The sequence below is a fragment of the Corvus moneduloides genome, chromosome 8 (genome assembly GCF_009650955.1).
Source record: "Corvus moneduloides isolate bCorMon1 chromosome 8, bCorMon1.pri, whole genome shotgun sequence".
NCBI classification, from domain to species: domain Eukaryota; kingdom Metazoa; phylum Chordata; class Aves; order Passeriformes; family Corvidae; genus Corvus; species Corvus moneduloides.
Genome location: NC_045483.1, coordinates 25,439,881 through 25,465,382, shown reverse-complemented (window position 1 = coordinate 25,465,382; position 25,502 = coordinate 25,439,881). Strand labels below are relative to the sequence as shown.

At 39.2% G+C, this 25,502-nt stretch overlaps 1 protein-coding gene across 2 annotated transcripts in view; it reads right to left on the bottom strand.

Annotated features, from left to right (window-relative positions):
* SFTPD (surfactant protein D) overlaps nt 1–25,502 on the bottom strand; it is a 49,128-nt gene that overhangs the window by 10,073 nt on the left and 13,553 nt on the right. Inside the window, exons 3-11 of one of the 2 annotated variants that reach the window (XM_032116930.1) lie at nt 18,312–18,418; nt 12,993–15,539; nt 12,641–12,763; nt 10,633–10,706; nt 9,729–9,816; nt 9,475–9,602; nt 7,130–7,476; nt 4,514–4,568; nt 90–177 (exon numbers count right to left, since the gene is read on the bottom strand). The gene's annotated coding sequence lies outside the window, so the exon portion shown is untranslated. Of the gene's footprint in view, nt 1–89; nt 178–4,513; nt 4,569–7,129; nt 8,096–9,474; nt 9,603–9,728; nt 9,817–10,632; nt 10,707–12,640; nt 12,764–12,992; nt 15,540–18,311; nt 18,419–25,502 lie in introns of those variants that run through there. The other variant, XM_032116931.1, reaches the window with a different exon arrangement.

The following is a 25,502-nucleotide window of genomic DNA, read 5'->3' as shown; positions in this document are numbered from 1 at the left end:
GTGGTGCTGCACTGAGCCATACTGAGATGAAGTGCTGACATGCAAAGGAAAATCTCTAAGTGCACAAGGAAGCAGATTAATCTCCTTACCTTTTATTGATACATCTGAGCTGACTTGAAACCACGTAAGGTGAAGTCATTGCAGAGGCTTCAGTGCAGAAATATTCTTGGAAGATTCCTGCAAGGGTAAACAAGAAAAGCTCTGTTTAAAGCCCATTGAAGTTCATCTAATAGATAAAAACAAGGAACAGATGAAGACTGAAAGAAATAGAGATAAAACAAATGGGAATGAGCAGAGTTCTACACACACAGATTCTCTCTCAAGAGATGGGAAGATCTTGAATGTTGCTTGAGGCCAAAATGATTCAAACTGAAATTTTTTAGTAGGTTATTGAAACACAGCAGACTTAACTTGAATGACAAATCAAAGAGAATGTTTAATAACTCTGAGAAATGTAATAACCATGAATGTCAATTACTTAACTAATAAAATATCATTTTGTTATTCCATGGGGGTCACCCCTTACACCCTTTATAGTAGCTTTATATGTAGTTTTGAAGATTAAACACTATTTTTGTTAGTAAGACAAGAGAAACTCTACGCAATTATTAATAATCATTTCAGCTACCTATTCTAGTATAAAATATATCTTTTGTAGTATAATGAAATAATATTTATTATATTTATTTATAAATTAGTTTTGGCACTCTGCTTGGATTTGAGGAATCATTCTAGGCAGACTGGAATAGGCTTGTTTCTCAGGAGTGGGAGTCTACACAAGAACACTTCAAATATGCTTATTTTTCAAGTAGTCTCATTGTTTGTCTGCCTTACCAGAGCATCTCAGGGATCCAAGCTAGAAAATACGTGCAGCACAGGTTTTCCCCAGCTGTGCCTGCGTTCAGGCCTGTGCACAGCCCAGCCTACTGGTACGATGGAGTGCCTCTTCCATAAGGTCAGGCCATTTCCATTGGTCCCATGGACAATCCTCTAAAGCTGAAGTGGAATTTAAGTATTAACTTATAAAATTTAGATTTAAAAACCTGGAGAACAACTGTGCTGCGAAATGTTTTGGTACCAGTGCTACCATGCCAGTAGTACATTATATTTCTCTAGCATCTATTTTCCCACACAAATGGGACCCAACTGTTTAATAACTGCCATCTTTTACATCTTTTTACCCTTCCTGAGGAACATGCTTTGTGACTGTTACAGAGATAAATGATGTAAACAATTATACTTTTCAACAACTCCCACAGCTGGCCAGAATAAAGACTGAATCCAGAACTATTCTGAGAGTATTTGACAAAAAGCAAACCTCAGGACTGCAGCACTAGAAACCACTGGAGAGCTCTCAGTAGCTTGAGACAGAGTGTAATATACAGTTTCCAGTGAAGTGATATATAATACATTTAAGCACATTTGAAATATTTCTTGAATAGCTTTTGCAACTGCTATTGTGTGATGAGATAACTGCTTTTCTTGCCATCCAGTCCTACCATATTGTTGCCAACACTTAATCCCCACTTATTAAAAATACAGGTTCTGCTTTAAGACAGAATTTAAAACATGGTGTTATAAAGAAACGAACATTTTCACTTTGCTTGTAGAACTTTTCAATTGAAAGGCTCTTAACTTTTTTCACCATTAGTCACAAAAGCTAGAAGTGCACTTCACTCATGAAAATGAAAGATGAGATTCTCCAGAGGGTGGCAATTGCAGCTTGAGGCAAAATACCATGTACTAGAAAATAACAGCCCATACAGGACAATCAGAGGCTTCAAGATAATATTTGCTCCACTAGTTTTTGATGCATAAATAAAAGATCTACTTAGCAGGCTTAGGAAGTTCCATAAATTCCCCCTTTTTTTTCATTTTAGCTTCAGCTCTAGAATAAAAAGGTAAAGATGTAAAAGGATTTAAAAAGTACAGCACTTCCTCCTGTCTTTACCCTGCTTCTGTTAATACATGTAGTTGCTTAGGCAGGATGGAGAGGGTGTAAGGGGATAGAGAAGTTAAAAGGCTGTGATCAGTAGGCATTGTGGTACTGATCAAACCACTTCAGTGTGATCTATAGGCAATGTGGTACTGATCAAACCACTTCAGAGTGGGACACCTTTACAGAGGTGTCACTGGATACATAAAGCGCAAGATAGGAGATAATCAAGATAGTAACTAATATATGCATTATGATTTTGCTTAAGAGGTTTCAGGATGTCCAACTAAATTTGGTCAAATGCTGTGTCCACCTCAGCTAAAGCAGCTTGTGTGTTTTAGCTTCTCTTACATCAAAAGAAAACTTTGAATCATAAATGTGCTTGGGTATAATTCTTGGAGCAGGATGGAAATTTGCATAGAACCTTTTTTTGTACATAGCTGAAGCACAAGGCAGAAGTGTCCAAGTGTTGTAGCAGAACAGTGCAGGTGGGAAGAAGGGGGAGATATTCTGTTCAGGGCCCTCCCAAGTAAGCCCAGAAAGCCTGACAAGGAAAGATGCAATGAAACACTGAAATTCAGGCTGCTGTATTGCTGAGCTGGTGCAGGTGTGTTTGCATGGCGCCCAACGTAGCAATCTCAGACTCTGGAATCAGACACCTAAACGTGGGTCAACTGCTGCTCTCACATTCTGTGTATTTAGTCCAGCTACTTGAAATTTGATCTGAATTTAAACACCCTGGAAGAGGATGCCAACCAGTTAGACACTGTAGAGTCTTCCTCCCACTACAAAGCTGTCAGAAGCTTCTTGCAGCATTAATTCACAAGCTCAGCTCTGAGGGACAAACTGTTCCACTAGCTGAAGTCATAAACCAGAAAGCCAGGAAAAAGCTCTTACAATTGTCTACCCTGAAGCACTGATCTAAACAGCTCAAGCTACTGATGTCTGAATCTTCACCAGAGTCACAGGCCATAAAAAGATATTTTAACTGCAGGTGCCTCAGGAAAAAGTCATTCCTGCTAGAGAGAACACAGAGTATCCAGTCATGCTGCTAGTGCTGAGAGGTTTGGCAGAGAGCTTAAAAGAGACACAAGACTGTGCCTAGGTTTCCAGGCAGTCCTGCATTATTTATTCCCCTGAGCATTTTTGGCCAAACTGTGACCCAGGAATGATTTTTCACTCCTTATGTCCCCCAGGTGCTAAGCCACAGAATGAAGCCATTCGGTAGTGCTGAAGTCACACTGCATAAAGCTTCTCCTCTGCATGTTTAACCCAAGGGTTTGATGCCCTCACAACAGGAAATGAGCCACAGCAAAGAACACAATTCTCTGCTCTAAGCATAAGTTAACCACCCATTTCCCCATATTTATGTGTTATAAGTAAAAAATAAAGCAGTACGTACGAGTTGCTACTGACTGAATGGCTTCCTGTTTGCACCTTGTAGTTTCCACCAAAAATTGCCACTTGAAAACTAAAGAGAAGGAAAAGAGCTTTTCAGAGATTGTGTTTTTTTCACATGCAACAGGATAGCTCTTCCTGAGCCTACTTAACCTGAAACTGTGTTTTAGAAAGATAAACCCAGCAGCTGATTAAAAAATGCTGCTTTCATCCTGAATTACTTAGAAGCTCTGTGGAGGTCATATGAGTACTATATGAGTTGGCTCTAATCAGGGATAGAACAGCAAGTACAGATTAGTACAGATTAGTTTATAATTAATGCAAAATTAAGTGGTTGTCAGGGATGCCGATTTAAGCCTCTTAGAAGACAACAGAACACAATTTCAAACTGACTCTTTAACACCTACTGAAGAAAGGTGTCCCTCAAGAAAGAAAAGGTGTCCCTAACATCGGTTTTGAGAAAGGTCAAAACTTAGGGTACATATGATATCACCTTGCTGAATTTAAAAGTTTCAAGTAATATGACTTAGTAAGAGCTCATTTTCTGTTTCTAGGTGTGGTTCCAACCCTGTGGACTTTGGTCCAGCCTGAGATCAGCCTGCTCCTACACAATGGCCTTCCAAGGTCTCAGATTCCAGCAGCAGTACTCTGCTCCTCTGAGCACTGGTTCAGGACAGGACAGTTTACCAGGTAAGCCCAGACTAACAGAGCTACACTTTCACTTGCACAGCTGCATTTCTAGGGCAACTCCAGCAGAGATGGGTTTCCACCAGCGTCATAAAGAGCAGAGTTTGGTTTTCTCAAAAGGAAGGGAAGCTGCCAGCTTCCCTTCTGCCCAGGAAGTGTCACATTGAGGGGAGCTTTTCCCTTGAGATGGTTTACACCAGGGTAAACCTACATGACACGAAATACTGGAAATGAGAAGTGACACCAGAATGAAACCTAAAGGCTTAAGGAATGGGAGTTTATTTCAAGAAGATTCCAGAAGTGCACCTCAGGTTTTCTATAGCCACAATCCTTGTTGGGGCCAAATACACCTTTCCTGTACACAGCCTGGTTAAAAATTTAATTATCTGATAACTTTGGACTGTTTGAAACTGAGCGTACAATAGGAATGTTTTCCCACTCTGCTTTTGTGAACTTCCAAGGTGTTTAGCATAAGAATACTTTTGCACTTACCTGCAAACCATTTTGTGGTTTGTATGGATACCATTTGAATGAAGCACAGTTCTCTCTGAAAATAAACATTAACTTAGGGGTACAAGAAGCTTCATAAATTTCTCAACTCTACTGGAGATTTGCCAGGAAAAAGAATGTAAAAATCAGTCTAAATTACACTTCAGAACTGAACTCTTGAGAAAGTGACTGATATGGCAATTAGGAATAGTATTTCTAAAAAAACCAGTTGAAATAAAACAACCATTCATATCTCCAAAATACTACTCCAGGGTTTTTTTTTCAAATCAGTAGTTTAGTCACTGTAACCTACTGGCCAATGCACTGGGGGCAAAACACTTCACTGCTCCTAGTCCAGCTCCAAATGAAATGGTATCGAAACATTTCACAGTGGTTTCTGGGTACAGTCTCAAAATAGACTTACATAATCATTCCAAATGAATGCATGGGAGACTGAATTATCTCTGATCCCTAAACTCAAATACATCTTATAAATATTACATCATTTCCTGTGCTTTTAGATAGTAAATATTGATTAAAAACTTCCAGGCAAAATTTTTAAAATGCTTTCATAGCTTCAGGACACCAATTAATGCAGAAAAGGAATGCAGTTCACTTGAGAACTGCAAAGATACTTTGCCAGTAATCACAAGGAGGACATGAAGCAGATCAGCAGCTAAATCATAATCTGGAAAATTCATATCCTTTACCAATTCCAGTAATTGCTTTTTTGCTGTACCTGTATAACCTAGTGCAGAGAAAAGAAATGTCATTACTTATAAAGGTAGACAGAAAATTAGGCAGTGAAAATAACAGCTATAAACCAGAAGAGTGGGGCATCAAATACTCCTCTGTACAGATACATTCCTATGCTCCCATGGGTCCATAACTTGCCAGTGTAGACACAATCCTTCTCTCTGTAGAGGCACTTAGCTTAGTCTTAAACTAAGTGGAAGACAAATTGAAAATCTATTCCTCCACAGTTAAACACTTAAAGCCTTCAATGGAAACATTTTTCTTAATTGCTAGACTTGTAGTATTGGGCTTTGTTGTCATGATATTCACCCATTCCTAGTTAATACAGTCTGTAATTCTGTTTTTGTAGTTCACTTGAGTTGAAAGAAGTTCCCATCAAGAAAATCACAAAAGCCTGTAGGACCACTTCTCTGGCATTAAGGACCTATCACATAAATAAGGCCTTTTGCTTTTTTCTGCATGAGCTAAATTCCACTTGGAGAACATTTCACTGGCAGGCTTTTATACTTAATTTAAGACAAAAAATTTTCTGCTTTCCACTGCATCTAAATCTTAATTTATATCTCCTGTACCTCAGTTGATGCCTACAGATTGCCAAAAAACATCACCTTGTACTCTTGTGATTTTCTACTGCACACAAAGCAACTTGGCTGACTGGTTTACTGTTTTATTCCTCTTTGTAGCTACAGCACAATTCATTTTCCCATCGCATGGGAAGAACAGCATGAAAATAGCTGAAACTTCAAAAAAGAAATTATTTCCATGCCAGTAGCTACTGCAGTGGACTTCTGTATTCAGATGATAAATACCACTCTAGGCTCTAAGTGATCATTATCTGTCAATTTTAGAACTAGAATAAAAGTGCCCCAGGAGCAAAGGCATCACTAAATACTGAAGAAACACAGGACTGTATGCGCTGTGCATTATTTACATCATAAAAGAATGAATCTGAAACAGCATTTGGAGAGTAATCTCTCCAAGTTTACAGCTCACCTCAAAGAGGGAATAGAGAAATATTTTTCATTAGTTTCAAGATTAGTAAAAAATGCTTCCCTCACACTGCATTTGTGAGGAACTCAGGCAGAAAGAATCACCAACCTGCTGAGCATGCCATAACTTATTACCCTGATACCACTACAATAAACACATTTTAATTCATAATGATTGAACAAAAGAAATCTGTATTTTACTAGGAGATTCAAAACTGAAGGTCAAAGAGAGAACAATTATAAATACACCGTGTTTCTGGTTATTCCAGGCCACTTTTAAGGGAACAAACTGCTGTATCGACCACATAACTGGGAGCAAAAACTTTGGGTTTTCCTAGATTCATTGACTCAACAATTCACAAACAATTAATAACATTAAATTTCCCCAGAGTCTTGTATTACTGCACAATCTTAATTTTTTAGATTATTTGGTTCTCCATCATTTCAGTTCTTCTAAACTACAGTCCTTTCATTCAGATACATGAACGTGCCTCCAGTTTGTTCTCCAGATATCCCCACAGAAGCCTGTTTTGAAGGTGTTAAAAAGCCTTGTAAAGCTGTGTTCTCAGCCTCATTCCTAGGAAAGGCAAGTGTGCTTCCAGTTTTGCCCAAAGGGATTTTCCTTCTTTTCCAGATGAGACAAATATGGTTTTTAGCAATACTCCTGATGTTCTTTAAATTCAAAGCTAGAAACAAATGGGAACTTTAATTGTATTATACAAGATATTGATTATGCTTTAGTTATTTATTGTACTTCAGAAGCAGCTGATACCAACTATAAACAGGCATTTTGGAAGTAGTAGGGCAGAATTCTGTAGAAGTCAAACAAAACAGACACCTGGAAATATCAATGCAATGCTTAAAGCACAAGTACCTGGAGAACAGTGGCTGATCCTACAGTCCATGTAACATCCCCTGCCCTGTAAGTTGGCAAAGCAGTCCTTTAAGTTTGACAGGTCAGGTCAGGAAGGTTGTATTCAGTGAGAAATCATTTAAATATTGACCATTATCCATTAGCAACAGGAGAGAAATTCGCAATATTTGTTTCAACCTACTCTTTTTCACCCCTTCTCCAGCACAACCGCATCCATCATTTTACCAGGCCAAAAAGTAAACATACAAATGATTGGACCTTACCTTTTCTGGGTCTATTTCATTCAGCCTCCAAAACCTGTGCTTTTGTTTCCAAAGCAGTTACTTGTCTCTGCAAGTCATCAGTTACTATAAGTGGAAGTCAAGGCTGTTATTTAATAATTTATATTAAAACGACCACACAACACCTGTTTCCAACATGCTCAGCTTTCCAGAAATCTGATGCCCCATGAAAGAGATATTTGGTTTCCAGAGCAGAAATCACAGGCCACACTGCAGATTTGTTTAGGGAATTTGTCCAACTGGGAGTGCCTTATCTCTGACCCAAGTGAACACTTTGATAGGCTTTGAATTCTCAGGGCTGCCAGAGTCATCTTCCGGTCAGAGGGAAAAGCCCAATTCTCAGAGGCAAAACACACATGTGAGCATTTTCAAATGAATTAAAGTTGGAGCAAAAGCCACGTGAACAGGCAAAAAATAAAAAATGCTGTTTATAACATAAGATAGAGAGCTTGGTATTTCACTCACAGGAAACAACAAGCTAGTGACTCATTCCAGACACTTTCTTCCTTCAGTTCTGCTGGGCAACTCGTCTCCTATAAAATAGATGGTTTATTTTTCTGCTCCTCATGCTTCTGGAAATCACACCTTTCCTCAAATGATGCTATAGAAATACTAGTCACTAACACAAATATTTTTTGGAGAATATGCTAAAAGGTTGAAAATCACATTATAGAAACATGAGAAATTTATTTCTTACTTTCTTACTTTATATTCTACTTTTATTCCTCTCTCTCCTTGTGGTTCTAAAATTCCTTTTATTTCTGAAGGTCCAACTTTTCCAGGAAAACTTTATAGGCCTGTCAATTCTTCACCTAGGGTTTAACTTAAAATTGTTCAAATGTTTCCTAATTTTTTCTCCCACTATGTTTTCTTAGTGCTTTAAGAGAGCACCAAATGCTGACTCCTTCCCCTTTCCTCTTCCCCCTGCCCACCCTCAGGAAAATAAATACATCTCAGGAAAATTGAATTATTCCTGTAGAAAGCTTCATCTGCTTGGAAATGCATTACTTTGATGGAAAAGCCTTTACTACACCTACTTATTGCACTGAAAATCCAGTGAAATAATGCCCTCATGTTGTTGCAGAGGTACACATTCTCTCAAACCAGAAAGCCAGTCTGGTTCAGCTGTATTCCAATCACTCATCACAGTATATGATTTGGAAAATGAGCTAAATTGCAACATTGAGGATTCCTCTCTGAAGCAGTTTGTTGAAAGATACTGCTGGCTTTACTTATTTCAACCATGGAATTGCAGAGGGCACACTGAGGAGTATGTGGACCAGAAAATGTCTATGCAGAATATCAATATATGGCACTGAAATTTGATGTTGTAGTTCATCTAAAGTGATAATGTTGAGACTTTCTTTGTGATTGAAAAGCAAGTATCTAATTCCAGGGTGGGTGGTATATACATGATAATACAGACAGGATATGGTAAGAAAATATACAGTTTCATGTGTACTTATTAAGAATTTGGACAGAAACTGATTTAACAACTTAGGAGAGAAGGTGACTTGGTTCTATCACATGACAGAAAGCATTTGTGGGTCTATTTGCTGTTTGCAGCAGTGCATGAAAAAAGTTACCTAACAAATCCTACCTTGGGGGAATTCTGCTGTTGGGGCATAGAGTGTATGAAGCAATCAAGCTATAACCATCAGATTAGTAGGCAACTCTAGCAACCATGATTTCTGGTTTTGAGAGTTGGCCCCTGGAAACAAAAGGCAGTAATAATTTAGAAGGATATAATAGGAAGTGATTCAGAGTACAAATGATGCAATCAGATTAAAATCTCGTTACATCTCTATTTTATGGGCTGCTGTGAAAATGTACAATATTATTTTTTTATTTATTAAAAGCCAAGTGTCTAGAGTAGCATAATAAATGCAGAAAGCATCTTCAGCTTCCTGAAATTGTGCAGAGCCTACAAAAGGCTAATGGGGCAGAAGAGAAGGACAGGAGTGAAAAGACAAAATGAAAGATTGAAGGAGGCATGAAACAAGAGTAAAGGGATGGTAAGGAGTGTCAAAATTACAGTATTGCTAAATGCTCATAGCTCTGTACCTGTTCTCCCTTTGCACCTTTGGGACCATCTCTGGCTAGTAGGACACTGACTGCAGGACCACTGCACTGAACTTCCAGGCAGGAAAAAATTTTCTTTTCAGGTTTTTCTGTGTTACCTGAAATTCTTACTGTTAGCAGTGAAAGCCCAGGCATTGAAAGGATGAAAAAGAATCATTGTTAAATCTACAGTTCTGTGACAAATCAAACAGAGCCATTTCATAAATTTCTCCATTTACACTATTTTGAGGGGTTACCTGGGAAATACACTCCTGTCTTCAGGCAAAAGGGATAGTGTAGGAACCGTGTCATACAGCCCCTGATTGTATCTGTACATATTGAAACCTGAAAAGAAACAACCAAGCTTATAAGAGTCTGAAAGTCTTGAGGTCTAATGAAAATATCTCGTATCACAACAGTCATTAATCTCACTGTGCTACAAATTAATTACAGTGTTTTGTTCATTGTATGTCTAAAATTACAGCATTTATCTTCATGCCAAATGAGTCATACAATATTCCAGTTGAGGATGAATCCTCAACAGCTCCTTGTGTTTCTGCTGGGACTCTTCTTTTCACAGCAATCAGGGTTGCTGCAATTGCTAAGCTCAAAGTGATTAAGTGCTTTTCTTAGAATCTCCACTACCTGCAAACACCCACAGCTAAAAGGACAAAATGTGAAGTGTGTTTAAGCAGCAATGATCTGAATGCTTCTCCTATTTCTCCTTTCAGATCCTGTATATTAAAAAGATACATTTCTCCTCAGGATTACATCTCAGAGCTGAACTCCTTTTGTATTCCAAAAGATCTACAATCCTTTGCTGCCCTCTCTGAGCAGAACAGCAGTAGCAGATAGTAACATCATAAGGTAAAGCTCTGACAAGCTGCACCACAGTGATTGCCCTTGTTTTCAGTATGAGGGTCAAATGTAAGGCAATCATACCCCATGCACTCTGTGTTTAACTGAAAAAAACCCCAAATTAAACTACCACAAACGTGAGCTAGCAAACTTTTATAGTAAATAAGCCACATACTAAAGTCAAGTAATCTTAATTTCTCCCAGTTCTACCAGTCAAAAAAAGAAGCCTAGGGAAGCACCATTTCATTGACAGATTTGGGTAACAAGAGAAAAATCAAATCCAGCATGAATTCTGCTACTCACTTCAATTATTTCTCTTTATTTTAAGCTTCAGAAAATATTTCCCACAGAGAGCAGCTTCCCCTGTCAGGTTTCATCTGATAAAGTACAATATAGAGTATAATCACCAGAATATTACTGTAAGAACATTATAATTAGGATAAAAAGCAGAGGTTAAGGAGCACCATTTTTCTATATACTTCTTTGTGCTTCCTCCATTAGGCTCTCATCAAAGTCTGGAGAAATGGCACACACTAAAATAAAATAAGGAAGGTATTTAGCCAACTTGTACAACAAACTTGAATCCTGGTGTATATTTCTTATCCAATTTCATGGGCTCCAGACAGTTCCTAACTGCTCTGTAAGGATTTCCTTCTGCTGATTTTCTATACTATGTGAACTATCCAACACTGGGGAAGTTGACATTGCTGGTGTCTCCCTTGAAGGTAACAAGAGAAAGCTAAAAATAATGGTGCAATAAAACAAAATGTAAGCCTTCAGATAAGTCCACTCCCTACAGAGATTCGACCTCACACAGATCTCTGTTGGTTTTGCCTGACAAGAGCTAAAATCTATTTGCCTGCATAGTTTTCCAGGATGACTGCTCTAACCTTTTATTCTAGAAGAGCCCAAGGGCCTGTTTATGCTTTGGCAAAATGGTGGCAGGGTTTCCTAGCAATTAAATCATTTTCCAAAGCAATCAATGACAATCAGCTCCAACAATGGTTTAGATAAAAAAAAAAGCAAAACGCACCAAATTTCTCACAAAAACTGAATAAATCTTAGGGAGCTGAAAAAGAAAAAAACCGGTTTTGGAATCCATGCTTATATTTATAGAAGGATAGAGAATTCCATGTGGAGAATCCTATTGTGTGGATTTAATCACAGTCTTCAGGTCCTAAGACTTATACAGAGATAATCTCAGCAGAGATCAGAATTGGGCTTTAAAAGATGCCCAGAAATGTATATTTTGAAGGTAACTGGTTTGGGAGTTCCTTTTTGAAGACAGAGGTCTCAGGTAATTATTTTTTTCTCTTTAAAATATGCTTTAAGCCAATTCAGGTAATGGCAGAGAAGGGAACCTGGAAGGGACAGCAGGAAGTCCTTTTTCCAGATCTAGTCTTGGAGATCACAGCTCTTGGTCATCAGCCCAAAAGCTGAGAACCTGACAGCCCTGTGGAAGTTAAGTAGTAGGAAACCTGTGTTTACACACCAACTAGGCAGGGACAGAATGCTGTTAGACTGTGGGATTATCTCCTCCTGACAGTCCCCCTCGTCAGCTTGCTGGGGGCAGCCTACAAAAGTCCCTTCTAACCATCATGTCTGCATCAACCTGCAAAGGCTGCATGGCCTCAGTACACTCAAACACTTACCCAGCAAAGGAACTCATTATTTACCAACACTTTTACAAGCCTGGCAGTCAGCACGACAGAATGCTGGAGAGAAGAAGTGAAACAGAATCCTGCTGAATTTTTAGCATGAGGACAAGCCTGCCGAAAGAAAAAGGTATATCCTCCACATTTCTACTAAAAGCTGTTATTTTGTGCTCTGTTTTGGGAAGAGGTTGCTCACTGCCTTATCTCCATCTTGCACAATCCTAATGATTGCCTACCTCAGTATTCCCACCCCTATTTGCAGGGGCTGCATACGACAATCAGGAGTGAGCGCTTTGCTCTTTGCCTAGCCTTGGGCAGACGCTGGCTGTGTTACAGTACAAATGAACAACTAAAGAATCAGCACAACTGCAGGCACCGAGTTTTGACTGTAAGGTTTTTCCCCTTTATTCAGTCAGTGGATGCATTTTTTGATAACCTAGGAGAGGGAAGTCTGTTTGAGGCTTGCTTAACTGCAGTGAGTGCCTTTCCTGTGTCAGAGTTGGCACTGTCCAGCTGGCCATGCTACCATTGTGTGGACATGGAAAGTACAGGAGCCAGAACAGTGTGTGCTAAGTAGCTCTGCAAAATCAATAGCATAAAATTTAATCCTGAGGAAGAGATGTTTCAGCAATTTTGCTTGCACAAAATTTCCTTACCAAGAGTAAGGTCTGTTAGATGTTTCCCGCTTTAAAAATCAAAGTTCTCCATCCCTGCAGCAGTGTCAGGAGGGATTTTGTCCAGGATCCCATTTCTGGGGCTACTATTCTCTGTTCTGGTGGCTTCAGAGAGAGAAGTTATAGGCTGTCAGGTTGCCTTGTATCTTTCCTATTCAAGAGCTAGGACAAATTTAGTGTCTTTAAAAATATAATGAACACATCAGCTCAGGGCAGTGCTACTTATCAGACATGATTTGATAAAAACATTGTAGAGCCAACATCATTAAAAAGAGATTTGGAACTAGAGATCTGTTGGATTTTTTTAATAAGAAGCTGAAATTTCCATGCTGACCTTTGCTGTTTTGGCCAGGAAGCAGACGTGAGATCCATGTGCTGTCAACACGCGGCACCCAACTTGTAACCTTGTAACCCACAAAAATGTCTGGTTTGTTGTACGACTTTTGAACTTCCCTGGAGGCTGCTTGCCTCCAAAAGCAGAAGTATGAAGCAGACAGGATTGTCAGCAATTTCCCCACCCCTAGGCTCTCATTAGGTCAAGACACCATCTTGCTGAAACATAGTTCTTCCACACAGCAGAAATTTTACTCAACTCTGTCAAACCCAGCATGTTTATATAATGTACAAAACTGACAGGACTATTGTAAATTTCTGCATTAAGTGACAAATATAAATCATAAGGGCAGATATCTTAGTATTCACAAACACTTACATGTTTTTCTTCACTGGGTTTGTAATTTCTTTTTCTATCTGCTTATCTCTATGCAGCCTTCTCTTCCTCCAGAATTATTTGGTTCTGATTCCAAGTTTGCATACAGAGTTCCTCACTATTTAGATCCTTGAATGTACCTTCTTTCTGCATACCATTCCTTGGGTGGAGTGGCCTTGTGTCTGCATATTCTTTAATATATAGTGAAACTCTGCAGATTTCCTTGGAGATGGAAGCAGCTCAGCACAGGAGAAAACTTGGCTTTTGAAGTTTCAGACTCTCCTTTGGAGCCATCAGTTTTGAGTATTCTTCACCAGCAGCAATATCATATGGGAATAACAGAAGTGGGAACTATATCCAATTATTTTCATCACAACATAACAGGGTGACAGCTTCTAGACACTTGCAAAAGAATATATGGCTAAAGCACTGGATAGAAATGCACAGCTACCTCACTGATTCACTTTGATGTCAGACCATCAGAGTGCTTTTATTCTGAAACCAGGAGTTCACAAAGTGTTTCAGACTTTTCATTGAGACAATTACAGACAGGTTTAAAGACTTTTGAAGAACAAAACTCTAGGAATAACCCTGTTTCAGAAAAAACTCAGAGCAAGCATTATGAAACACGATTCTTAATAGGTGCTCATACAGGGAGCATAATTAGAGCTCTTAGAAAAATACAAAATGGAAGCTGTCCCGTGCAGGATCATTTTCTTCTGAATTAGTAGAGATTTATCCCTTGCCTGTGCATCCTACCATGCATCTGTGCTTCTGCACAATAAGAAGGATGGAGCAGAGCTGAAGCTCTCTGTCTATTTCTTTTGACTTGTCAGCCCCCCAAAGGGACTGTGCACATGAACACTTGCTTTCTGTTTTGTTTTCTATCTTATAGAAATAGTCAGCCCTCATTCATGATAAAATCTTTGAGTGTCCTGTGACTGCTTGGTATATTAAGAGCAAGGTAAAAGCATCAACTGCTTGTGAGAGAGTAGGGAGTTTCTGTAGTAGGACTCACTAGGAATAATGCCACGGGAATAACACAGTTTGCAAGGCTGAGCATAGTCTTTACAGAAGCTGTTAAGAAAGTGAGACAGTTCTGAAGCAGACTAGACCAAAAACCCCAAACAACCTGCTTAATTCAGAGGAAGCTATGTTTGAGATTCAAAGTTTCACACAGGATTCCTCACTCAGAACACTGACTATTAAGAACACCTGTACTGAGCTACTCCTCCTCTTCGTAAAGTTTGCTGACTGAATTTTCTGTTATCTGAGGCAAAAGAGATGCAAGCTTTAAAAGCATGAGATTCTGAAAGAAGATAAATAACATCAAGATGCTGTTCTTTTTCCAGTCAGCTATTCTATTTTACTTACATTGTAGAAGTTTGACTATAAAGTCAAACAACTTCTCTCTTTGACTTCATGGAGCTTTAAAGGATTTTACCTTATACATTTGTAATGTATCTGTATGGGACATCACTCACTCCATAAAAGGTTTTATCCAGCACCAGGCCACTTTTCACCCAGCTTTCTGGCTGACTCCTGCAAAGAATGCATTGCTTAGTGCAACCAGAAAACTAAGCACAGTGTAAAATCTTTGCATATTCATATCTTTATACTTGAGAATATCTATGATCTTACCCCCGTATCAAAAGAATTAGGGAGCTAGAGAGACAGAATATTGCAGGTTTTTGTCTGCTCCACTACACCCACATACAAAGATAAATTACTGTGCTCCATAATAAAACCTGAGTTTACACCTTGGTATTTACTCAACTGAATCATACAAAAATATGTTGATGCTGATGTAGGTATACGATGCTGAACTGTTCAGCACTATATTGCTCTGGGCAAGAAGTGGTTAAGTCTTGCCATCAAACAGTAGCAAAACAAAAATAAATGCCATTCATACAAAGCTCAGAGCACGTTATCTAATTACTGGGCTAAAGGGGTCTATACACTGTTGGGGAATTTCTGTCCTTCATTCAACTTGGACGAACAGGAATATTCTCTCTCTTTTCCTTTGCTTCTCCTTCATCTACTGTAAATGAGATATAAGGGGAAGGGTGTTCTTTTCTGTTGAGACTTCTTCAAACAGAGGCCATGATGAGGCTGTCTTGATGCTTAAGGGCTCATGAAACACCATCTCTGATTTCCAGCTCTTCCCTCTAGCTGCAACAAAAGATGCAGAATGGCAGCTTTTACCGAAGTTGGATGAGTTGTTCACATTTGACAACTGATCTGTCACATAAAGATTTCTCAGAGGTTTCCATCATTTTACAGCAAAAATTTATGAAGCGGAAGCCTCCACTAGCATGCAAGAGCTGACATCCACATACAGTTTAACTATCAGAAGCTGTAAACACATTTTGCTTCTCAGCTTAAGGGCACATTGAGAAAGGCTTTGTAAAGACTGAGCAGATAAGAATCCAGATAAGAATCCCCTGTAGATTTAGTAATAGAGGGTAGAGTCGGCTCACACTCAAGATCCTTTAATGTGCACAGCAAAACTTGTGAAGCATGGTGTAGATACTGAGATTACCCACCGAGGTTATGGGATCAATAAAGTCCCTATAGTTCTTAATGATTTTTATTATTTCAGCAGGAGTTTTCCTTTCTGCTTCTTGAAATTAATGATTCTAGAAAAGATTCAAAGTCATTAGCAGGGTCTTCAGGACCTGCATTTCAACAGCTGATCCAAAAGTACTCCATAGGGGAAACAACAGAGGCTAACTAGGCAAGTGGAAGCACAGCCACCAATAAATAAAGTGGCCTGTAAGTGACCTCTGGTGGACAAGAATAGTGTTAAATTTCCTTATATTTCTCAAGAGGGGAGTTTATCCATTTAACTAGCTTACAGCCATTCAGTTGAATTTCATCTAATAGAATAGAATAATCAAAACCATTTTCCTCTTGAACAAAAAGAATTTGATGCAAAAAAAAAAATAATTGGAAACTAGTACAGGAGTGGTAAAGTTTTGAATGATAAACTTTAAAAGCATCTGTAACAAGGAAGATTCTTTATTGCTGTGTATATGCCATTAACATTATACCACTAAAAAAGTGAAGCTAAGGCAATCTTTCAGGTGATATAAAACTCACAAGCAGTTTCAAAGGGAACAGAATTGTCTTTTGAGGACATGTTAATCATTCCAAAAAACATTTCCCAGGGTGGGTGAGGTGGTGGAACCTGTTGCTTCCAGCACATGCAATGGCTGATCACAGCCACTGTACTCAATCATAAGAGCCTATATAGCTATTTATTACAGTGCAGAATATCCCCGAGGACCTTATCCCATTTCCAACGAAATATTTTTTTAAAGTATTGTAAACTTGGGAATTCATTTTGATCTCATGGCTTGAAGAGGCTCCCAGCTCTGGGCTTTGGGACCTCTGTTTGCAGAGCACATGGACAGTCTGACAGACCATAAAGTTTGAGCAGATCCCTCTAGGACTACAAATTCCCCTTTGGTAACTGGACTTGTTTTCCCTTCATACCATTTCCCAATTTCCACATGGAGCTAGAACTCTGATGGCTTCTCACGTGGGTATAACAATAGACATGGGAGATGATTTGCTGTACAGAAATAACACGCTGAAATTGTTCCCTAGGAAAACCAGCATGTCTTGGCAACAGTTGTCCTGGCAACTAAGTCTCCTGGCAGAGGACAATGGTCACTGATCTGAGGAAACTGATCCGTGAGTCATTTTTTCTGAGAGACCTGAGTGGCTAAGGAATAGAATGGGAAACCCCCCAGCATTTGGTTTCCCCCCATCCCTTGCCTTGACAGGAAACTCTCACCAGTCAAAGAGGTTATTTGAATGGTTATGGAATTCTGCCTCTTGGACACAGATCCAGGACACACTAATTACAAGGCATACTAATTACAAGGCATATTAATAGACAGCATCCTTCCAAACACCATTGTTTTTTCTTTTCTTTTTTTTTTTTAGCTAGTCATGTTAGGAACTGTCTTAACTCTCTACCAGGGAGGAAAATTGCACTGGAAAAATCACAGCAGAATATATCAGCACAGTCATAAAAGTACTAAACAGAGCACAGATAAAAAATGACAAAGGACATTTTTGTGTAAGTAGATTTTTAGAAGACTGTGAAAGATCTGAAGGCCTGTATAGCTTCTGATTTTATATCTTATGTGGAGTGTGGCACAGGTGCTTATCAGGGCTAGCAGAAAGACTGTGCTGCACTTGTTAGTGCACAGGCCAGACCTGACCCCAAACGAAGCCCAAGGCTCATAACCAGGAGCTCAAGGGGCTGTCCTTGGCCTCAGACAGTGTGCCTGTGTTCAGCAATCCCTGACTGCCTGTTATGCCATGATTGCTCTTTCTGCTAAAGTGCTCTCACTGCAAGTTGTCCTCCCTTTGGGACAAAGCACATGCTCTGCTCATTGCTGCTCCTGCTCTAAGGTATTTGACTGGCACTCGTGGACTCAAATGGACAAATGTAGAAATGCCTCTGCCCCAGCACCATTTGCACACACACACACACCAGGTGTAAGTGTCACTTCCCAGCCAGAGCATGCTGTTCCCTCTTCCCTTACACTGCCAGCTCTGAGAGGCTTGAGCAGTTTGCTGCAACATCTGAAAGTGTCTGAAGTCTTCAAGAGGGTGAGCCTCACTTGGGCACAGCCAGGGGCTCTCCTGCTAGGAAAGGGCTGCAGGGATGGCAAATCTCCCTCTCAGGGAGGACAAGCAGCCCTTTGGCCACAGAGCTGCTGTGGAAATCCTGTCACCCAGGAAAACAATGACACAGAAAAAAGCCATTTCATTTTCATGGGCTTGTCATCCCTGAGCTGTCCCTTTCAAAGCACAAGTGTGACTGGAGTCTCTGGGTGACTGAATGACCAGCAAGGGGTTGAGTGGTGAGCAGAAACTTAAGCTACCACGATTTGGAATGGATCAGTTAAAAGAAATGAGAAGTACCTGAATCCATGCCAGCTCTGAAGGGCCAGTGGGAGGCTGAGCAGGGCTACACCAGGACACTGGGGTCCAGAAACAGCAGCACTTCCAGCAGGTGCTCAGAAACTGATCTGAAAGAAACATTTCTGTTTCAGAAAACATGACTTGGTAACAAAATTATTTCCTCTTGAAATATTTCTCAAGGTTTATTCTACTGCTTTAATCTGAATTATGCTAATCCATGCATACGATGATTCTATTTAGCTATGAATATTTGGACACATACATTTTCATATAGGAGGAATGCAAAAGAGTTTATTAGATGATAGCACAACCATTGCATGAATTCAATAATTGCACAAGAAGCAGAGAAATGTTTTTCATCAGTTTATGCTTCTCTTTCCATTACCTGCACAGTAAACTCAAACACAATAAATGTTTCAGGATGCTATTAGGTAGGTGGACTCCCAGAGATTTTCAAGGAGATGGAAAAAAGCACCTCAAGCAGTAAATCATACACCTTGAAAATTACATAGTAAACACTTGGAGACATATAAAATCCCACTTCTAACCTAAACGAGTAAATAACTTGAAAAAATGAGCTCAGACATAAAAATTATGAGCTGACTACAAATGATCTGCAAACACATTAAAGGCCTATATTTGTTCAAATACATTATTCATAAGAAATAATTTGAGTTGTAGTTGTATGCAGTTTATGTTGCATAAACTTAAGCAAATACTTGTAACCAAAAGCTGATTTAAAGAATTAATGAGCAATCTAAATAAAACTCTATTACTAAATAAAATCTTCCCTGATTTGCAAAGCCATATGCTTCCTTTAGCATATACATTAACGAGCATATCCATTAAGAGCTGAGGCTTGGAATGCTGTGATGGAGACAGAGAGCTTGGATCAGATCAAGCTCTTACTAAGCAGGACTGGTGTGAGGTAAACAAAAGGAGAAACCACTGCTTCTGAAGTGTTCTTAAAGTATTTGGGGTTCAACAGCAACACGAGGCAACTGAATGCTCATGCTAAACAGCTACGTTTCTTCTCTGGGATCAACAGTTTTGAATTTTTGGTAAACAAATAAAGAGAAGGGGACATGCAACTTTTCACCTCTGCTAATACACTCTCACTGTCTATTGCTGCACTCCTTTGGACACTGAATTCATCAGTGAACATTTCAGGCTGAGAGGCACTGCAGTACAGTGTGGTACATCTGCAGTTTGAATTGCTGTACCAGTGCTTGCTACAGAACACTATGAGGGGTGGCTTGACTCACATTATCTGCAGTAACTCCATACTTCTCTGTACTAACTCTGAACTAAACAAGTGAATTATGCTAAAGCAATACTGATATTATTATTCTGTAAATTCTCATATTATATAGAAGCCTTATTAAACCAGATGCTTTTGCACAGTTGGAGATAATGGGGAATGTCTACAAATTAACACCTTCTCCAATTATTACCCTCCAAAATTATTACCCAAATAGATGAAAGAACTAGTCTGGCTTCTGCAAATAGTTGTCTTTTAAATCTGAATTTGATAAAAGTACACAGGCTGCTTGACCAAGAGTTGAGACACCGCAAAACTTTCCTTTGAGTTTTTAGACTGTGAATTCAACATATATCAGGGATAATGCTGAACTAAACTAGAAAAAAAAAATTGAACGTCTAATATTTACAAACAAATTAATTACTTAAAATTACTCAAGCAGAGTAGGTCCTATCACCTACTTTCCACTAATATCTATCAGTCCTCTTGTATTCACTTCAGCCAAAAGCATGAGTGGTACAAATAACTTCCTATTCTGTCTTCACTTACTCATCCTCTTTATTTCAAAACCACTTTTAATGTTCTGAATAGTTTTGGAGTAGTTTCCCAGCTTAGTCATGGGGCAGAGGGTGCTGAGCAGACTGACCTCTCTTAGAGAAATGCTCCAAGCCTTTGTTGCCTCCTTGCAATGTATAGGCTGTTACACAGTGGATGGACAACAATAAGCTGTTTCTCCCCAGTGCCTCCTCTGGAACACAAGGACAACAGAGATGAAGTTTTGCCTTTTATAACTAATACACAATTTCCTCACATTATGGACTAAACCAAAATCTTTGAAAATTTGTTTGGTTTTAACCCCCTGCCCACTAGTTTGGCTAATTTATGGAAGCAAACAGCTAGCTGTTGTCATTTACCTTGATAGCACTGCTTCTCAGAAATCAAAGCCATTGTATTTCTACAGTAACTTTCCACAAAATGTGTCTTGATATCTGAAAAATATTTAGGGAACGAATCCTAGCTGCTCTTAAAAGGTAGCTGTCAAAAATTTGAAAGTCATGAGGATTTTCCAGACCCAGGATTTTGAAACACTAGATCTTTCCAAAGAGAGCGAGCCAAAGATATCTTGATATGATGACAGAAATGCAAAAATGGGTTTGTTAATGTGTCCTGACAGCACTCTGGGAGTGTCCAATACCTCTCAGTCACATCCCATCTGACAGGGTCTTTGCAGTTCCAGTGCACTAAGAATGACTGTGACTCTGTGAATCACTTCTTTTGGACAGTCTGAATAATTTTTAAACGACCACTGGTTTAAATACAATCTACAACACCAGCTGAAGTGTATAACAGAACAGGATCTTCTGGCACAGACTGCTTCTGTCAGGAATTGCTCCAGTAGCTGGGCAATAACTAAGTTTCTGCAGCACCTTAGTGCTACAACTCAAACACAGTTCTCATATTTTTGTAAAGTTTGGTGCCCCAAAGTTTTCAATTACATCAATGAAAGCTGTGAGTTTTCAGAATTTTTGAAAGCCTACCACTTTTTTTTTATGAAACCTTGTTTTTTTAGCTTAAATAGTATTCTGAAAAATATGGAATAAATCCCCAACAGCTTTCACACACACAAGAGAAGACCTAAAAAACAGTGATCATTTTCATACAAACTTTTCTAAGCTTATTTTAGATAACCATAGGCTACATCACAGCTCTTCAGACATATGGCAATTGCTTAGCAAATGACAGCTAACTGAGGTCATGGGAGGATTTATTGTCACTAATATCACCTTACAGTAAGAAGGAATGTTCCTTTCCTTTTAGTGAGTCACCAAACACAGTTTCTGTTTGTCTAAAAGTGGTAAGAGTAGCACACAGGAAAGTTAATTTTCACTGATGACAAAGTGAATGAAGGGAGACTCATGTAGCTGACAAACATCAATGTGAAACCCAAGCAGGAATGCTAAAGTAGTGAATTCGTTACTGAGATGCAGTGCAGCCATAATGAGGACATCGTTTATGCAATATAATAGAAAATGTTACCCATGATATATTGACAATAAATGAAACAGTGTGCACATTTATACCAGTGACAACCCAGGGACAGGTAGATTAGAGTCAGAAATTACTAACAGTGTCCGTGTTTTCACTTACACCTTTGTCCACTGTTCTCTCTTTACCGCTCTATCTATTTCTATTGATCTCAATTTGCATGTTAGGATTTTATGACCTCTATGCTTCAGCATTTTTCCTGCCTGTATATAATCTATTTCAGGTGATGGTTATGCTCAGCTGCTATTTATTCTATAGCACTACTCTCTGCTGTCTTCCTTGGAGAAGCAAGCAGCCCAGCAGCTTGGCAACAAAGTGCTTTTGATATCTCAAGTCACCTTCAAACATATCAGGTTTTAATAATTTTCCACTAGCACTCCTGCCTTTTGGGAACAGGGGAATGAGGAGGACCCAGAATCACAATACATTTAAATTACTTTCAGTGCAGCAGAGCAGAGTGGCACCTTCTGGGAGCCTGCTGAGCAAGGCCACCTTATTTCCCTAAGTGACCCATGTGTGAGAACACGGCATACAAACGCATGGCTAATTTGCCAATTTACTTTGATATCAGTGCAGCTGAGTACTGCTATTCCAAATGAAGGGTTTATAAATGGGTTTCCAGCTCTGTAGCTCTCTGAAAGATCTAGGAGGTTCAGGATCAAATGGGTCCTAGAACCAGATACCCCAAGAGATGGCCTTTGCCTCAGCACTGGTGGTACTAAGACCCTGAAGAATTACTTCTGTCAGATCTCTGAGAAAAGTGCAGTAACTCTGGGAAATGTTATTTTGTTCTTGGAGAAATATTGCATTTCTTGTACACATTAATTTTTTGTTGTTTATGCCATCAGCAGTCACCACCAGGCATGCAACAACTTGGCTGTATCCCTCAGCTAAGGGCAAAATAAAAACTGTCCAAATCACCTGCAAACCCAAGGTCAATCTGATTCAGCTTTCAAAAGGTAACTGCATGAGGGAAGCATCTAACAGAAGCTGCTCTACCTATGCTACACCAGTTCCTCCTGTCTAAACAAGGACCTTATCTCAATCCGGAAGGAAAAAGTGGGCCTTTCTTCCCTGCTTGTATAACATATTTGTTTAATTTCCCTTGTCTGTCTACTCTTTTTATGGGCCTTTTGCTTTCTTTAAGAAAAGGTTGAACCCTGCCACCCAGCTCTTCTAATGCTTTTGACTGCTGTCAGTTTTGCTCCACACAGTCCATGTTTTCTAAGAAGAACCTCAACACTTCATGACCCAATGCGTTGAATCAGAGAAGCTGAAGAGAAACAGTGCAAATGAAGCAAATAATTAGTCTGAAAACTTTGCAAACATTTGCAGCTTCCTCTTAAAACCCCTAGACACAGATTGTAACTAGTAAAAGGAAACCCTGGTCTTTTACTACAAATGCAAAGTATAATATTTGATACCTATGGATCTTAACTGGAGTTCCAGAACTGAATATATTCAAGAAGTTCAGACATTTGCATTTAGATCCTGCTTGAATAAATTCCTATGATTGCTGAGTGGCCCTTTAAGCCTTTCTTTTGGCCTCAGTAAAATTATTTAAGCACAAACAAGGCATTGCTTTCTGTGCAGTTTGCCCAGGCAGATTTTGGAAAGTTGCCTGATGGAAGGAGGTAAAATAGTAAAAAGACTTCAGTGCTATGAAGTCAATTTCTTCTTTCATCACAGGATAATGTACACAGAAGTCAATTTTCCACATGCACCAAACAACTGCACTGACCTACATATGCTGGAAATATATAAATTATCATTTCAGAAGAAAATTAAGTCTCTCTTCTGAAATAAAATCAACCCCTAATACTGCATTTATTAAGAGGGGTTTCTGTGGCAAATAGCAGCTGCTATCTGTCATTGTTTGGAATCACAGATTTTACTACCTTATTTCAGAATCCATTGAGTATATTGGAAAATGTGACGTGATGATATTCTATTTATAGCTGTGCCAGCATGATGAAGTAGCATTTCAGTAAGGTATAATTAAGGTGAGTTAATACCAGCCTTATTAGAAGCCTGTCTTGACTTTAGTCTCTATTACTAGCTAAGCTTGGAGGCTCCTCTGACTGGAAAATAGCTGCCATTTCATCTTGGTCTGCCTTTTTTATCCTCCTTACCATCTCTGCTGTTCTCAGGAATTCTGCAAAGTGCAAACATTTGCACCTTTTCCCTTTTCTTTTCATACCATGGCACTAGATATTTTTGGCAGTGACTTTTCTAAAGAGGAAAATAGGGAAAGAAAGACAAAAAAACGTATTACTCAAATACCTCTCTTGAGAGGATTAAGAATTGGGTGCAAATATGGCATATTTGAGAGGCATTTTTTCCATCCTCCCCAGGCTTACAAGGAAACCACAAGTACTAATACAAAGCCATAGATAAACAGAGGTAGGATATATAATTATGAAAGACTTTTGTAAGGGGCTAATGCAGTGACTGATTTGCGAGGTAGAAGGGCAAATTTGCCTCCTCTTCTCCCACTGAAGCTACAGTGGTGATGCACGAGGCTACTTGTCTGTGACCAGATATTGTGTCTCCCTCATCTTTCCCTGGCCCTCTTCAGCTGCCTGCCAGCATGGAGGAACAGATGTGCCCCCATCCATGTCAAAAAGCTGAGGAAGGGGTGGCAAGTCTTGCTTGCTTGAATCAGAAGGGTTTAAATTTTTCTGCCTAACTAGCTTCAGTGGAGCTGTAAAGCACAGTGCCTCAAGGTTTGCTTTAAAGGCACTATTCTTCTAGCCTTTCTTCAGGCAGAGAGATGGATTATGTGACTTTTCACAGCCCTTAGTAACCCTCTCCTACACTTTTTTCCACTGGTTTAATGCCTTAATAGTACTTTCTTACAAGCAGCTTCATTTCACGAGTACTCAATCTCTTATGACACATACATTTGCATTAGAGTTCTACTTTTTGCTCAACTTGGTAGTGGGAAATTTTCAGATCTTCTCTGAAGTTAAATTTCTTTCTTCTAGCCCTCTAGAAATATCAGATTTCTGCAGAATTTAACAGGAGTCAGAATAATGTTATTTATGGGCCCAGAAAGATTTAGATTGACTGATTAGCTTCTTTTAGTTTTGACACAAGCATTTTTAATTGCCTTAATCATGAGCAGAAATCCTTTAACTGCAGGTCATATTGAGCATGCTTGGTAAGGGTGTTGGCTGAGCATGCCCAGATAGCCAATGAACTCCTCATTGTTAATTACAATTTATACTGAAAACCGTTCTTAAGTCTATAGAATTTCCCTTATTTTGGCCTTTCATGCCTTTCACTTCCTTCTGGCTTATATTTTAGGAAAAAAAAAGAATTTACATGCTTATAGACACTTCCCACTTCAGTGTAAAATATTGAACTGGGGTATATATCAGACAGCACCATGTTTGCCTTAGAAAAAGGTATGAAGGACTCATGAAAAACTTTCTGAAACAACAACACTAGCAACAGATTTAATTCTCTACCGGACCAGAGCATGCTTAAACATGGTAACCTAGAACTGAAAGAACCATAGAATAATAATTACCTGTGGAATATTCCATTCTCATTTTACATGCTGACTTCATGTTCATCTAGTCTTTTACCACAGAATCGGATGAAATCAGAAGATTTTATAAACCTTCAGATTGGCTGTGCTCACAAACCTTCTATGCATGTTTGGAAGGGTGAGGACTGTACTAAACATAATTTCCATGAAGAATAGTTGAATGCAGCTGCCAGTGAGACAAATTGTAGGAAAGCCTCTTTATTGTACCTGTATCCATTTTGACGCCCATTTCCTTTGTTTTTCTGCTGTCTTAGCCTGGCTCTGCATTCTGAGCAGGAACACAGCCTGGTACGTGTTTGCAGTGCTGAGGCTGTCACTGGTTCCTGGG